We start from the raw sequence: 17363 nt of genomic DNA, 5'->3' as shown, positions 1-17363 counted from the left end.
TGATAAAACAATACCGGTCAATGGGCCCATTATGTCCTATTTCAGCCTATAGGCCACCATAAACACTAAGGGCAAGCCAATTGCGTGGCAGAGGAGAATGCTGAAACTTCCGCCTGAGGTGAGATGCTCAATTCGCCTCATGAAAGATGCAGCCCTTCGCCTATGGGGCAAATAGAGGAAAGTCAGATGGGGCATGCAGCCTTCCCATCTAGAAAGACCCCAGACATGTGTGAGAACAATGAAAGCAGTTATAAGTACAGCTTCTATTCTCACTGGTTGGTGTAGTGCACACAGTGCTCTGCACAGGGCTGCACTCTCATCCTCAGGAGCGGTCCTTCCTCTCCATTTCCCACTCACATTGTGTATGAATAAATGATGCAGTTCCTGACACCAGGGCTGTGACTCACAGACACTTTCTCTGAGCAGCTGTGAAGGCTGCACCCGAGTTAAACTTGGCTAAAACCTGGGAATATCTTGTGAGAAAAAAAAAATCCTTTAAGCCTTTGGGGAAAACACCTCCCACGCTCTCTGCTCAGTGCTTGGTGCGTGATTTTTTCACTAGCAGCATCTGACAGCAATGCGCATGATTTCCTGCCGCACCGGTCACATCCTCCCGGCTGCTGCTGCTGAAGATGCTCTTGGGATGCGCTCAGCGTCACCGTTGCCTGGCAACACTCCCGATCGAACGCAGCTTAGCAACATTTGAGCGGCGGCCCCGCCCTGTGGACCAATCAGCTGTCAGGGAGCGGACGGCGTGCAGCTGCTGTAAGGTCGGGCAGAAGAGGAGCTGGAGCTGCTGGAGCTGCTGTCATCTAGAGCCGGGGAGACACGTGCGAGTCCTGGGGAGAAGCAATGAGAGGACGGGTGTCCTAGATCACATTACCAGGTACTTTTCTTACTGCTCCTCACCCTATAGAGCTGTGTCCCCCAACCTGCAGAACTACAACTCTCAGCATGCTGCAATAGAGCCACAGGTTGGGGAGCACTGCTATAGAACCAAGCGCTGCTGTCCCCTAACTTGTGGCCATTGCAAATGCCCAGTTAGCCCATTATGATATATGCCCATCTATATAGTACATGTCACATTGCCCACCACAGGCTGCTTACTACAGACCTAACTCAGCTGCTGCAGAACCTCTTGAATATGCCTCCATTTATTCAGGTGCATGTCAGCAAGTTATAAGTGATCATAAGTTATCTGTCTATATATTCTCTCTCTGTATATGTATATATATATATATATATATATATATATATATATATATATATATATATATATATATAATCTTCCCCTCTGGCACCAGTGCAGCTGCTGCAGAACCTATTGCCAGTATAGGTTTCTGGCCACTTTAGATAGCCTGCGCTTTCTTTTTCCAAGATGTTCTGCAGCAGCTGTTTTGAAGCTGACCAGTTGTACACAGGCACATGTGCAGTGCACCAGTGTACCCCTAACTTGTGCCAATTGCAAATACCCAGGTAGCCCAGTATGATTTATACCCATCCATATAGGAAATGTAAAATTTCCCACAGGCTGTATTCAGCTGCTTAGTAAAGACCTAACTCAGCTGCTGCAGAACTTCAGGATTTATTCATGGTAATAGTAGTTGGTTTACATCCTGAACATATCTATCTATCTATCTATCTATCTATCTCCTATCTATCTATCTATCTATCTATCTATTTCTCTATCTCCTATCTATCTATCTATCTATCTATCTATCTATCTATCTATCTCCTATCTATCTATCTCCTATCTATCTATCTATCTATCTATCTCCTATCTATCTATCTATCTATCTCCTATCTATCTATCTATCTATCTATATATCTATCTATCTATCTATCTATCTATCTATCTATCTATCTCCTATCTATCTATCTATCTATCTATCTATCTATCTATCTATCTCCTATCTATCTATCTATCTATCTATCTATCTCCTATCTATGTCTTTATCTATCTATCTATCTATCTATCTATCTATCTCCTATCTATCTATCTATCTATCTATCTATCTATCTATCTATCTCCTATCTATCTATCTATCTCCTATCTATCTATCTATCTATCTATCTATCTCCTATCTATCTATCTATCTATCTATCTATCTCCTATCTATCTATCTATCTATCTATCTATCTATCTATCTATCTATCTCTTATCTATCTATCTATCTATCTATCTCTCTCCTATCTATCTATCTATCTATCTATCTCCTATCTATCTATCTATCTATCTATCTATCTATCTATCTATCTATCTATCTCCTATCTATCTATCTATCTATCTATCTATCTATCTATCTATCTATCTCCTATCTATCTCCTATCTATCTATCTATCTATCTATCTATCTATCTATCTATCTATCTATCTCCTATCTATCTATCTATCTATCTATCTATCTATCTATCTACCTATCTCCTATCTATCTATCTATCTATCTTCTATCTATCTATCTATCTATCTATCTATCTATCTATCTGTCTTCTATCTATCTATCTATCTATCTATCTATCTATCTAATCTTGGCGGTATAGGTTTCTTTCTACTTTCTTTCTTTTCCAAGATGTTCTGCAGCAGCTGTATTGGTGCTGCTCCTGGAAGCTGGACAGGTGTAGTTTACCAGTGTACTTAGTGTGTGGGTGATTTACTGCATAATATCTTGATACCGATGAAAAACTACAAAAGAGCAGTTGTGGTGGGAGTAGTTGTCGCTGCTGTGAGAGTGGATGTAACCTGACAGTCATGTTCTATAGTGATCGCTGTCATCTTTGTGTAGTTTTTCTTCAAACTGAAAATAACGATACTTTTCCTAGGCGGGAGAGTGGAGCTTCTTTCTTCTAAAACAGCTGCTGCCAAACCATTTGAATGCATCCGTTTCAGAGTCTTCTTTACTAAGAGCATCTGTATCATTGGGGTTGGAGAAAGACATTTGCCCCACTCTATGCTTGTATATTTGCCCTTGGTAACTGTCCCAAAATTTCCTTAAAGGGATTGTCCAGCGAAATTTTTCTTTTAAATCAATTGGTGTCAGAAAGTTATATAGATTTGTAATTTACTTCTATTTAAAAGTCTCAAGTCTTCCAGTACTTATCAGCTACTGTATGTCCTGCAGGAAATGGTGTTTTCTTTCCAGTCTGACACAGTGCTCTCTGCTGTCACCTCTGTCCAAGACAGGAACTGTCCAGAGCAGGAGAGGTTTTCTATGGGGATTTGCTGCTGTTCTGGACAGTGCCCGTCTCGGACAGAGGTGGTAGCAGACAGCACTGTGTCAGACTGGAAAGAATACAGGACTTACAACAGCTGATAAGTACACGAAGACTGGAGATTTTTAAGTAGAAGTAAATCACAAATCTATATAATTTTCCGAAACCAGTTGATTTTAAATAAAAAGGTTTCCACCGAAGTACCCCTTTAAAACTTTGGTTTATGATCTGACTGAGGGTAACTATACATTTTAATATAGCCACATAGTAACAAAGTTAATAAGGTTAAAAAAAATCAGTTCAACTTACAACCCTTCTGTCTTGATCCAGAATAAATCTCTGGATCAACATCCTATCACATGAAATCTAATGCCCATAACTTGTAATATTATATTTTTCAAGAAAAGGATCCAGGCCTCCCTTGAACTTATTTAATAAATCGGCCATGACAACATCATATGGCAGAGAGTTCCATAGTCTCACTGCTCTTACAGTAAAGAATCTTTATCTGTGCTGGTGAAATCTTCTTTCCACCCTTGTCATGGGTATTGTGCTCTAATGTAAAGAAGATTGGCACTAGGGACTTGGATCTTTCATGCCAATGAGCAGGGCTAAGCAGAACTGAAAGTGTGTGACACCAGTGATGATATCCTCAAAACATGTCCTGTTGGTGGGCCATGAGGACTGGAGTTGAGAAACACTGTTCTACAAGTTGGCTCTCCAGCAGCTAAAAAGCTAAAACTCCCATCATGCCCATGTTGGAGAGTTGGAGAGCCGTAGGTTTAAGGGAACACTGCTGTAAAGCTTAATTTTCCACCCTTAGGGGACCCTAGATTATATTTCCCAATGTATAGGCAGTGTTGGGGGCACACAGTAGACTTAAATAGATGTTATTGTTCAGGATTCCTTGAAGGAGAAGTCTGGTGAAAAATGTTATTAAAGTATTGTATTGCTCCCCAAAAGTTATACAAATCACCAATATACACTTATTATGGGAAATGCTTATAAAGAGCTTTTTTCCCTGCACCTACTGCTGCACCAAGGCTTCACTTCCTGGATAAAATAGTGATGTCACGACCCGACTCCCAGAGCTGTGCGGGCTGTGGCTGCTGGAGAGGATAATGGCAGAGGGATGCTCAGTGTCCCTCCAGTGCCCTGTGTCCCTCAGTGTCCCCCTGCCATCATCCTCTCCAGCAGCCACAGCCCGCACAGCTCTGGGAGTCGGGTCGTGACATCACCATGCTATCCAGGAAGTGAAGCCTTGATGCAGTAGTAAGTGCAGGGAAAAAAACACTTTATAAGCATTTCCTGTAATAAGTGTATATTGGTGATTTGTATAACCTTTGGGGGGCAATACAATACTTCAATAAAAATGTTTGCAATAAAATTCTCCAGTTGTGGCTACAAATCCACTTAGGTTTTAAGATCTCTGCTTGTAGACATTGAATGGAATCCTTTACTGTTTACCTAAAAATCACTCCAGGTCATGTGATGTTTACACACTTGCTCCGCTTCTTATGGTTGTGTTCACAGGAGGCAGATACACTGAGGATTTACCTACAAAAATACTGCAGATTTTCCGTTGTAGACAATGCATAGCACTTCAGTCCCATGTGGATGTACCCGTAGGGGATAGTCACACACAGCAGATTTGTTATAGAAATTTCAGTGTCTGTCCAGGTCATCCAAATGATTCTGGCAGAAATTCATGCTCAAACTGCCAATACAACTACATTCAGGGTTAAGGGAACTAATTTTCTATAGCAGAAATGTATCTGCAACATGTGAATACAACCTCACAGTGCAGTTATCCCAGATCTGTCTTTTTAGCAAACCTTGCACATGTGTGTCCATGAAATGACCAGGTCAGATCTTAAAGGGGTACTCCAGCGGGGGGCACTTTTTTGCTGGGAGGAGGTGGCTGAGGAAAAAGACACCCACTCACCTCCCCGGTCCCAGCAAAAAACTGCCCCCCCGCTGGAGTACCCCTTTAATCCTCTGGAAGTTAGCAATAAAGTTTCCCTTTCAATGACAGTAAGCAGAGATCTTAAAAATACTGTATACACAAAGGTAGACATTTATTGAGTCTGGCAGTTTTAGTGACGGGCTTAAAAAAATGTCCCGCAGCGCCAAAGCTCAACGGATTTATGTAGAGGCAAGGCTGGCGTAGGTTTCTTTAACATTTTCCCAGCTGAAAAATTCAGCCCATGCCTAGGCCACGTTCCTGCTCCGTCCCCTCTGGCACAGAGAGGCCCAATGCAAAAAAATGTATTCGAACAAGCGCGTGTGAAAAATGTATTTGCATATGGCCGCCCTGCGCTAGAATTTTCACTATACATCCCCCAAAGTGTATCACTATATACCATGAGTAAACTTTATTTGGTGTAACTGTAATGCCCCTTTAACTTTTGATTTCTAAAAATTCCCTCTTTCACATGCAGCCATCCCTTATAAAACATTGTGAGATTTTGCCACTTGCACGAGATAAAAAATATAAGGCCTTATTCACACAAAAGTTGTCCGTAATTGTGCAGTCATCCATCAAGTTAGTGCCCGTTGATTTAACTTTTCCACGGATACGCAATCCATTCCGTGAAAAAATAGGACATGTCCTAGTGTGGATTGTGATTAGTTAATAGAAATCTATGGGAACCGCATTTTTTATGGACATCAGGGATGTCACATTTGGGATGTCTGTGAAAAACACGGATCGAATCTAAGCAAACTATATATATAGGTTTTGCTGTACAAAAAATGTGGCACTGTGTGCACTAAGGAGTTAAATTTGTATCCGTGATTTCTTCTGTACATTGGGACTCCAGCGCTTGGACTATGGTTTGCTTTATCAAGATACAATCATTTGCACAGCTGCTGGTAGATTCAGTTCACACCAGGGTTGCTAAGCCTTGCTATGTAATAAAACTCCTGTATAAATACACACAGCACACTTATACAAGTCCATGGATGTAACCTGCTATCTGTGACACTTGGAGTAATCAGTAATCTCTGATGGGTATTGATGATACTCGGAGAAAGTTGCTTTATCATCATAGTTTAGCTTGTGATTGATTAGATATGGAAAAGGAGACAAAAATAAAATAATTTTAATCATAGATTTTAATAGAAAAGTAGTCAAACTTTTACATTTGTATTAGGAATTTTTACAGAAAATGTATAAATCTTACTTATTTAGACATAGAACATAGAAAGAGCCCATATGGCTAGGTGGGCCTCATACTAATACTCTACTTAAAGCGAATGTACCACCAGTACATTGCTTTTTTGTTTTTTTTTACATGAATATACTGGCGCCGATGCAGGGATGCTGGTGCTGTGGTCGTTTTTTAAACCGCCTCCTGGTTCCCCTCACGCCGCCGGTCTATTGCCGAGCACTGTCCGGGCATGAAGCACTGGAGGCTGGCTGGCCATCCCCCAGTGTGACGATCTGCCCTCCCCACTGTGACGCAGCTCCATTAGATTTAATGGATCTGCATCACAAAGGGGGAAATCTTCATACCGGGGGCTGGCGGGCCCATCTTTAGTGTTTCTTGCCCGGCCGGAGCTTGGTAAAAGATTGGTGCTGTGCGCGGGAACCTGCGGTTCAAAAAAAAAAAAAAAATGACACCAGCATCTCTTCTGGTCTATTTATGTAAAAAAAATAAAATAAAATGCGATGTACCGGTGGTACATTCACTTTAAGGAATGGGGAGTGTGGGGGCACTAGTCTACACAGAGGGCAAGGGACCCTATAACTAACTTGGAAATCAGGCTTCTTTTAGGTAATGCTTGACACCATCACCAAGTCCTAACCTACTTATTTTTCTGACTTAAAGGGGTATATTAGAAAAATACATATGCATTTTAAGTTACTCAGTTACTCAGTAAGATAATAAGGAAGAAAATACTAAAAGGGCAGACTAGATGGACCCAGTGGTCTTTTTCTGCCGACAATCTTCTATGTTTCTATATACCAAAATACTCACCTGCCATCGATCCCATGCCAATGTTGTTCTAACATGTTCCAATTCCTGCCGTCAGCGCTTCCTGTTCTCCGTCCTGACACATTGGAAGTGCCAGTTCAGCCAATCACTGCTACAGTAGGGTCAAGCCTCAGCCAGTTATTGGCTGGTTGTAGCAAAGTGTCAGGTTAGAGAAAAGGAAGCAGTGACAGCAGGGACTGGCACAGGGATCCAAGGCAGGTCAGATCTCCTTTCCTTGTGGGTGGTCCTCCAGTTAGGAACCAATCCAATTATACCATTGATCCCTGATCCAACATTGTAAGAAAAGTAAGAGGAGAAAATAAGCCCAAATACACCCCATATGGAGGAGTGATGGATCAGTAGTATCAGAGGGCTGTTCCATGGTGATAACTAGAGAGGGCAGCAGTTTGGGTATCTCCCATCCCCTATTATTCTCTTCTCACTCACAAGAGCGGGAATAGAAGAGCTGATAGTAGATGGCTATTGTGCTCCCTTCTTAAAGGAGATAATCTACCTAAGAAAATAATATTAATTACAATGCAATGGTTGTTTTCCCAGCCATAAGTCACATCAGGCACATGTGACCGCGCAGTCATTACCTCTGCTATTTCACAGGTAGAGATCAGCTTCACGGCTCATTACTGTTATTCTCCTGTCACACGGGGACTGTTGCATCACCATTTTCCTACCTGCTCTAATAGTATCTGCAGTTACCTCATTCTTATTCTCAGCAGGTGAGCTTTTAAAGAAATGTTTACTTGGCTATGCAAATGGCTAAGAGGGACCATTGATGATTTCTGCACGAGCCGTACTGCGGAGTGAAGTCTAACTTTCAGGTGGGTGATTTCTTGGATTCCTCGTCTTTGTGCTGATTGATGTGGAGCTTCTTTGTGTGTCTAGATTCATCTTCACTTATATTTTGGGATGGTATAAATGGATATTTCTTGAATATTATCAGATGTTTAGCTACAGGTGGTGTTTGGGTTACAGTTGCACCTGGGCCCTGGTGCCTAAGGGACCACATGACACTGATATAGATTTTGCATTGAAATCCACAAGTCATGGCGAGTTCACATATATATAACAATCTGGCATAGTATCACAGCGACGCATGCAATGTTTATGTCACGGGTCTGGCACGTGTCCCCTTTTATCCCATAGAGTGCTATGGCAGGTGCCACACATGATTTTGTTTTCCATCTGGTGTTCCAATACAGGGTTTTTCCAGATTTATGGACATATAGGAATAATCACTGACATCGCTGTATATGACTGTTATAGAGAGGTACTTCTCAAATACAAGGTTAAGGCAAGTCATGCATACCATAGTATCAAATTATAGTGATACATGAAGTGTCCTCCATCTAATGCTCTATATTTTCAGTGATTTCAGTGCTTTTGGAATAAACTGAATCAGTCAAATGATGCCTCATATGGGACTAAGCCTGCAAAATACGGTAAACAGCACTATATTACAGGCTTAGTAGCCTAGCCAACAAATGACCAACAATAATGAAACATGAACTTGCAATACATACAGATGTACAATTGAAAGGCTGTTATTATGACCCTTGTCAGAAAAGTACAATGGACTGGATGCTCAGTAGACAAGAGCCCTCCAAATAGAGCCCCTCCTGATCCACTCCCGACAGAAGATGTTGGGAAAGAGAAGTGCCTGCCTGATCTTTTTGTTCTTCTAGAGATAAGCTGCTACCAGAAGAGTCCCCATTTAGAACATATGTATGTTTGGCGGAACCAAACTTTCACATGTATGGATGGATTGGTAGAGATATCTAATGCAGCCAGCTATATTACATTTGGAACCAGTTGGGGGACTAAGCTTTCGGACAGGCTTACCTGATCCAGTAGGGCTAGATTCAGTCCTGTCATTGGCTAATGCATGGAGTTTTACAGTGTCCAGCTTCATTGTTTGCATATTTCTGGGCAAATGTACAAGACCACCCTTATGTCCCAATTAGCTTTCATTCTTCTATGAACTAAAACGATTGATCATGATTATAAAAATGTATCCTATATAAGTGAACTGGATTGTGTTTGCAGTGTCTGCATGATTTATACACCCCATTCACATGTATGAGACAGGGAAGGAAATATACAAATATGCTATATACCCTTTTAGTCTCTTTAGGTGTTGGCCTCAAAGTAACACTTGGTAAAAATTGGTAAAAAAAAAAATCCCAAAACTTTTCTATAAACCTCACATGACAATTGCATAGGCACAACTCAAACGATTTAGATGTTAGCGTGAAAAAGGAACCAAGTACTATGTAAATCAGAAAAGAAAAAGGATGTGGGTAAAAAAAGAGGAAATAATCATGTAAGAGATGGACTTTCAATAGGAATGTGGCAATTGATATTTTGGCCTGCCATCACATTATGTACTGTGAAGATTAGAAAATGCTGAAGAGAACATCAGATAGGCCAAGTGTAGAATTCAACAGAATAAGTTTAGTCATGTTTTGAAAAAATACATTTAAAAAAATTTATTTTTTTCCTTTATGATTCACACCAAGACAGGGGGTCTACCAGAATCATGAGAACAGCAATCCTAAGCACATCTTGTAAATGCACGGGTAGTGTGCTTGCATTGTTTAGGATGTCATGATATTTTGTGGAGCCATCACAATACAGCGTTGACCATGTAAGAGATGTTAACCTTCCTCTAAAAGATCGTCCACTGTAAACTACCTTGTCCTGTTTCCACAGGACAAGTAGGAAATCAGGGGGGCAGGCCTGACCACCGTACCCCCTGCCCATCTCCAGAACGGCCCTTGGCTCCGACCCGCAGCTCTATTCATTCCTATGGATCCGCCGGAAACAGCTGAGTGCTGTACTCATCTCTCTCCGGCGGCTCCATTCGTTCTCTATGGATGGTTGCTCCATTGGAGCTGTGGGTCACGTGCCGGAGACGGAGGCCGTTCTGGAGATTGGCTGGGGGTATGGAGGTCGGATTTCTTACTTGACCCCTGTCCTGTGGATAGGGGACAAATTAGTTTAAGGTGGATCAACCCCTAAAAGCTTATGTAAGTAAACACTAGTGCTTTGCAAGTAACTCTTTTCATACAAGCCTTATTAGAAGAATGCCCATCCCCAGGATATATATATACTGACTACTATCTTTAAACAAATTAGATCAACTTTGACCATATACGTGTCAATCTGATTCTTCTTCTATGTGCATGATAAACTTTTAACTTGTAATTTGGAACAGTCAATACAAAAGCACCCGTTGAGTGCTATTTATTTCAGCATGACCAACAATCTCCATCATAACAGAGAATGGGGTGGTAGTGTTCTCTCTTTACTGCTAAGAGACTGGGGGAGATTACCAGGTGCAATTCCTGTCAGTCCCACATGCAGTGAATGGCATGGAGGCCATACAAATGCTCCACTGCTCCATTAATGAGACTAACAGAGATCATTCCCATAGACACTGAATGGAGTTGCATTTTTATGGCCTCTGCTCCATTCTGCACCTATGGTACTAACAGACATTGCACTTCGTAATCTCCGTCATCACACGCGGCAGTCACTAGCTTCTTTTCTACAGATGGCTGGGGGGTCCTGGAGGCGAAACCCCCGCAATGACAGTTATCTACTATCCTGTGAATAGGTGATAGATGATTTTAACAGTGCCAGTTATGAGGCTGGGAAGTACTGGCTCTTTAAGGGAGCCTATAGGTTATTACCACTGGTTCCCCTTCGATAGGACAGTACAGTGTTTTGTTCTATTGCCTAAGACTTCTCTAGTGCTGCACCTGTGCCCTGGATGCATTAGATTTCCCAGTAAACATACATCCCCTAGGAGACGTCCTCCCTAAATACCCTTTCCCTTATGGGTTTACAGGGAAAATGGTTGTACTGCTGTAACATAGTCATTCAGAACCAACCATAAAACACATAAGGAATAATTCAATGCAGCGGCTGAATACTATAACTACAAAGTTTCCAAATGGGGCTACTATAAAATGCTCATATAACTGTGCCATAAAGTTTCTACATAACACCGCCATGCAGTGTCCAAGTATCAGTACCTTATTGTGACAAAGGATGAACATTGTATATCACATATATCTATAAACTGGGTGGTGGAGGCCCTTAGATGGTTGACATTTATTATTGGTATTACATATTGAATAATAATAATATTCATAATAATAATTATATATATATATATATATATATATATATATATATATATTCCCATTGTAAACCTGTGAGAGCTGCTATTCTCATAGAGTCGTAGTGTTATATGTGCATTAATAATGTGGTAAATATGCAAGAAAACCTCATGTGACCCCTCTTTCCTCCAAAGTACTATTCATAGTACTATAACTGATAGAGTGCCATAAAGCAGATGGTCCTAGATGCTGTTTGCACTGTATACAATGCCATACTGAGACATAGCTTCTTAACCTATTCCTGTTCTGGAGCCAAAATCAACAGCTTGATTTTCCAGGCTGATATATTCTTTGCTGCATCTCGGTTGTGCTGTCAGCCCTGTTCCCAACAGTATCTAAGTAATTCTTGTATTTTTGTATATTGTGTCAAGCAATACATATATCAACACTTGGGATTTTTTTTAAATATTGTGATGGGCCCCAAAGCGATAGGGCCCCCCACTCTTAGTACAGGATTATGCAATCACTAACAATAGCTGGACAAGCCCAATCAGCTTTTGCTCTTGAGGACCAGGTGCTGCAGCTATTACATAGTTGCATATTCATTTGAATGCATACAAATACTTTTCACTGTCAGCTTTCACTTGGTGACTATCTATATCATACATCAACATAAGGGACATGTCTGACAACTGTCGCGCATGTCCTGCATAACAAGCAGTGGGACATCTATCTATCTGTCTATCTATCTATGTATCTATCTCCTATCTATCTATCTATCTATCTATCTGTCTGTCTGTCTATCTATCAAGACTTCCACTGATCATCCACTCTCTTTGGAGAGAACAGGTTCATCCCACTCACTATAATGTTATCATGTCATGGGGCTATGTAAGTGAATAGGCTTTTTTTTTTCATTCACAGCCAGTACAAGCACAAAACAGTATTATTACATACGAGCAATATGAAATTGCAATACAGCAAAACACCAATATCATACATCAACATAAAGGAAATGTCTGACAACTACCATCTACATCTATCTATTCAGAGAGTGCACACCACCCCAAAGATATACAGACAAATCAAGGTTTTTGTTCGATCATATACCAAACTGAGCAAAAACAATGTTTTTATGTTAGAATAAACTCACTTTGTTTGTTTTATTTTTGGAATGTTGTGATTTTGTGAAGTTTTTTGTGTGTATGTCCTTTCTGTGGGCTCATGAGGACATCTAGTGGTAGCATTTAAGAACTGCAGCCAAATAGGACAGTTACTTGTAATATACCATCAGTGTGAATGGGGTCTGTGACTGCTGGGACAACAGCTATGCAGTTTTTTTTTAGACACCTTGCTGCTTTTATCAATGCTGAAATACCAGACAGTGTATTTAGATTAGAATTGGGCTCTGTAAGCTAAGGGGGATGAAGTTGTTATCATTCACACAATAATATAGGGTTACGCCATCAAAGGGAAGTGTATCTGGGTGCTTAGAAACCACAGAAATGTCTTGAAGTGTCCTTAAAAAAGTGTGACATGGTGAGTTCTTATCCAGGCCAGATGGCTACAATTCTGTGATGCAGCTAATTTAACTGAATTATCCACTTAAATTTTTTCTTGTTACTATAACTTGTTGTAACCAACAGTCGAAAGAAAGAGTCATAGCCCATGCCACATGTTTATACCATAGATACCATAAAGGCAACGCAGGGAGCTGGAAGTAGAACCTGGAACCCTAAGGAAGTCCTGGGTCTGTTCTTTCCTATGAGACCCTTGCTATACTCTGTAGCAAATCCAGTAGATTATGTCTTTCATCATGGCGTGTATGGAGTGAGTGCATGATGTGCAAAGGCATTAATGTTTCACCAGCTTTTATTACAGAATATACTTTATAGACTGACCGAGTTCTCCTTTTCAACAACAGGCACATCTCTAGAAAGACAAATTCATTTCAACAACGTCGAAAGTAGCCTACTTTAAGAGGAAATATGCAGAAGAAGAAAATTTACATCAGGGTTACCAGGGGTGTTTTCCAAAAGTAAGTTTCCTGATGAATATACTGTTGGGAGCTGTGATTTCCCACTCCAGCCACTAGGTGTCTCACTCTCACTTGTGCACAGCTGCAGTACTTCAAAGGGCTTTAAAGGGCTTATCCAGTGCTACAAAAACATGACCACTTCTTCCCCTACTCTTGTCTCCAGTTCAGGTGGGGTTTGCAATTAAGCTTCATTTACTTCAATGTAAATTGAGTTTTAAAACCCCACCCAAACTGAGACAAGAGTGGTGCAAAAGTGGCCATGTTTTTGTAGCGCTGGATAAACCCTTTTAACTGTGTGTTATGTTGTCCAATCACAGGTGCAGACACTCTACACTCTCCAGCTCTCTATTCTCTTCTCTTCCTGTCACACGACCCTATATAGGATAGGGGTCTTTCCTGTCTGCGGGATTGTTGTTTAGTTCTAGTTCAAGTGTATGGGAGACAGATCAAAAGCCTAGAGTTCCTGCTGCAGTGACTAAATGGGCCTGACAGGGACTACACTTATTGCTTTAGACTAAGACTACCAGTATGCAGTGCTAAACCCTAGAGGTGGAGTAACCTGTACCTCAAACTAGTTCTACCAAGGTCCGGCAATGCAAGGCATGTTTGCAATCAAAACAGCCTTTTGTTGTCTATTTAATTGTTGATAAAATATTTCCATTTTAGCTTTACAACTTATTATCAAGAACTGTACAATGTACATGTATTATAGATCATCAGAATTGACATGGTTTTTATTTTCCAGCACCTGATAATACCAGAAGACCGGTCCTGTATCCTCAAGCTGTCTCTGGAAAAGCTTCGCTTTCTAGAAGACCCAGAAATCTACTTACGGAGATCAGTGCTCATCAATAACTTGCTCAGGAAGATTCACCTGGAAGCTGATAAAGAAAACTATGACTGCTACAAGGGAAGCCCCAGCAGCAGGAGTCCGTATACAGAGACTAGAAAACGGGTGAAGCTCATGGTGAAAGGTTGTTATTCCCAATCTCTGCACTATGAGGAGTTGTGTTCATATCATATCGTGCCTTATGCTGCCGAAAATATTATGTATCCTATGGGCTATTCCAACAGTCACCTGACACAGAACTCTCCATTGCTAATATACAGGATGAAAGAGTGACCACCGACGTAACCGGGTCTTGTCAAAGTCAATGGCGTCCAGAAGTGGAAATGGCCATAATATACAGCGCAGCTTACAAGTAAAGTTATAGCAGATCAAAAGTGACCGGTGAAATTAGCAACACAAAGCAGTCTGTGGGCTGACACTTTACCTGTGTGATTGTACAGAGCCGCATTGCTTTTCATGACCTGTACGCATATGATGCACATGTGTCTATCGCTGACTATGCTAGATATTGTACGAGAGATCATTGGGTTTCTAGATATTTTCAGATAAGATTCAGCTTTATTCTCAGCAGTTTGAATCGAGTTTTTTCACCGGCAGTGTTTTTAATGCTACAAGTCTTTATAAGCTGATAGATTTCAGGTTTATAGTTAATCTTTATGTTAGGCTAAACTCACACTTGTATTAGAATACTCTACAGTGTTATAACACAGGTGGTTGGCGTAACTGATGCAGATTGGGCATGTACGATGCAGTGCGTCCTCTACAGGAGGAAAGGGATAAAATGGTGAGGGGCTTACCTCTATTTAGCATCGGGCATTTTAACAGGGTATACCTATTATATCAAAAGTATTGTCTCACTTTTAGCATAGAGACTTGATACTAGGATATGTCACCAATGTCCAATTGGCTAGGGGGGTCTCTTGTCATTGGCGTTGGTAATTTGTCTCCTCTAAAGAGAAATGAACAGCAGGCTAGAAGTATCTATCTAACCTGCTGATAGCTCCCTATTAGGCATGGGGTGCTAAGGATGAAGGCATGTTTTTTACTTCCATCCTCTGCCCCGTCTCCACAATATTAAAATTTTAATCCATATACAAATATGTAGTTTTGGTGCGCTATGGGCCTAGTGCACAGATCCGCCCCCTGGAAGGCCCACCCCTGCCAATGAATATCAGCGGCGTGGTCGGGGCGGATCGGTGCCGCCCCCAATGCAGCAAAACTACATATTTGCATATGGGTTTAAGGGGTATTCCACTCAACATAACTTTTGATATGTTGCTGTGCATGGTGAGACTAACAATTCATTCTATACTTGTCATTATCTATTCAGCTTTCTGCTGAAAACACAAAAATCTGTGTGTGAGCTTTTTGGCTCCCCCTCCCCCCAACCTTCTTAGAGACGGCTGATGTAAACAAGTCCCTGACAGGCTGTATCTGCAACAGTAGCACCTTTGCAATGCTGTGAGGGTTATTCTGAGGTCAAGTTGCTAATGAAATCATTGTGAGTAAACCTCCCAGGATTGCTTTAGTGTTGCAGATAAAGCCTGCCAGGGACCTGTTTACATCAGCTGTCTCAGAAGGGGGGGGGGGGAGACGGAGACAGAGAAAAGCTTATGCACAGATTTTTGTGTTTTCATTAGAAAGCAGCAGCTTCGAAATGAGGGAAGAAGACCGAATAGATAAGTATGAAAGGAATTGTCCTTCGCACTCTGTGCCCTAGGGACATGTCAGCAGGTGAGATACTTCTAACCTGCTGACAATTTTCCTTTAAGCTCTGTTTTTTCTTTTCTGTCTCCTTTATAGTCAGTGGCGACCCCGTGGCCACCTGAAAAGTGAAGAAAGTACCATTTTCCTAGTTCTGCTGATTTTGGCCAGGAATTACAGCTTTGGACCCCATAAACAAAGAATGCCTATGATGTCAGTTTAAAGGGGAAGTCTATTCATAATGACAAATTAGCACACTGGGGGCACCTACATTGACAAGAGGTATGGCCGGCTGTCAAAGGGGTTTAGTGGCAAACCAGTAGGTGGTATAAAGTTATAAAATTGAGTCTAAGTATGCGCCAAATTTATCTAACAGCATGAGCCACTGTGATAAAGTTGGAATTTCTTCAGACTGTCTAGTCCAAGTTTATGTTGTCTAAATATTACACAGAAGTAGTGAATCTCTCCTATGTGGTAAAAGGGCAGTACATATTAGATTAATGCCAGCTGATGTCTCTTATTTAGGAGGGATCTGCCAACAATCTAACTTGTATGGTGGCCTCCATCCTGTAGGGGGCACACTGTATAAAACATACTAAAAATATTTCAGTTATGCCAATGACCTACGTTACAATACCTTAAGGTATTCTAATACAAGTGTGCGTAGGGCCTTACTAGGAGATGACTCATGTCTGACTTGATTATGTATAGTATAATATGCCTCTATTTTCCTTTCTTCTAAAGAAAAGCAGTTATTTTTGTAAAAAGAGTACTTATTTCGAGAAACAATGTGTTCTGAGGGTTGATCCCCATTGATATCTTGTATACGTGATGGATTTTAATATAGCTGGGTGCTGCTGTGCTAATTTGATTTTATTTATTTCATATGACAGATGCTTGTGTTGTTTTTCATGTCCCATACATTGTATAAATTGGGGACCTACATTGGAAGTAGTTATTGCCAAAGGAGAGAAACCAACATTTTTTTTAATACCAAAGACATGTTTTGGCTTTCATCAACCATGAAAAGAATATAAGACTTCTTGAGTTGTCTTCTTCATTATACTGGTTCCTGGGTAAGCTGTGTCAGCCATTACACCTCCAATAAAACTGGCCATATGCATAATATAGTTTTCTCCCAAGTCCCTGATAGGTTCACACACCGTCTTTTTTTGGCTGTTGGACGTCTGTCTTTTTGGATGTCCGCCATTTTGAGAACAAGAAACATTTTTGGCCTGAAAATGACAGTGTGAACCTAGCCATAGACATGCCTTCTTAGCGTGGATGAGTATTCACATGTTCTAAATGGGGAGAGGAAAGAAAGCCACTGTCAGACTCCAGTGGTGGCTTATATCCTAGAGAACAACAGAATTAAGTCGTTAAAAACCAGTCCGGAGACCCCCAGACACATTAGATGGTTTGTTGGTTTGGTCCAACAAG

At 41.0% G+C, this 17363-nt stretch overlaps 1 long non-coding RNA gene across 1 annotated transcript; it reads left to right on the top strand.

Annotated features, from left to right (window-relative positions):
- Positions 1–672: 672 nt before the first annotated feature.
- LOC138770634 (uncharacterized) lies at positions 673–15623 on the top strand. The gene is made up of 4 exons (XR_011359479.1): positions 673–886; positions 7921–8025; positions 13256–13369; positions 14115–15623. It is a non-coding gene; the product is annotated as an uncharacterized lncRNA (long non-coding RNA).
- The last annotated feature ends 1740 nt before the right edge of the window (positions 15624–17363 follow it).

This window comes from Dendropsophus ebraccatus, chromosome 13 (genome assembly GCF_027789765.1).
Source record: "Dendropsophus ebraccatus isolate aDenEbr1 chromosome 13, aDenEbr1.pat, whole genome shotgun sequence".
Lineage (NCBI taxonomy): Eukaryota > Metazoa > Chordata > Amphibia > Anura > Hylidae > Dendropsophus > Dendropsophus ebraccatus.
This window is presented reverse-complemented; position numbering and strand designations above follow the sequence as displayed.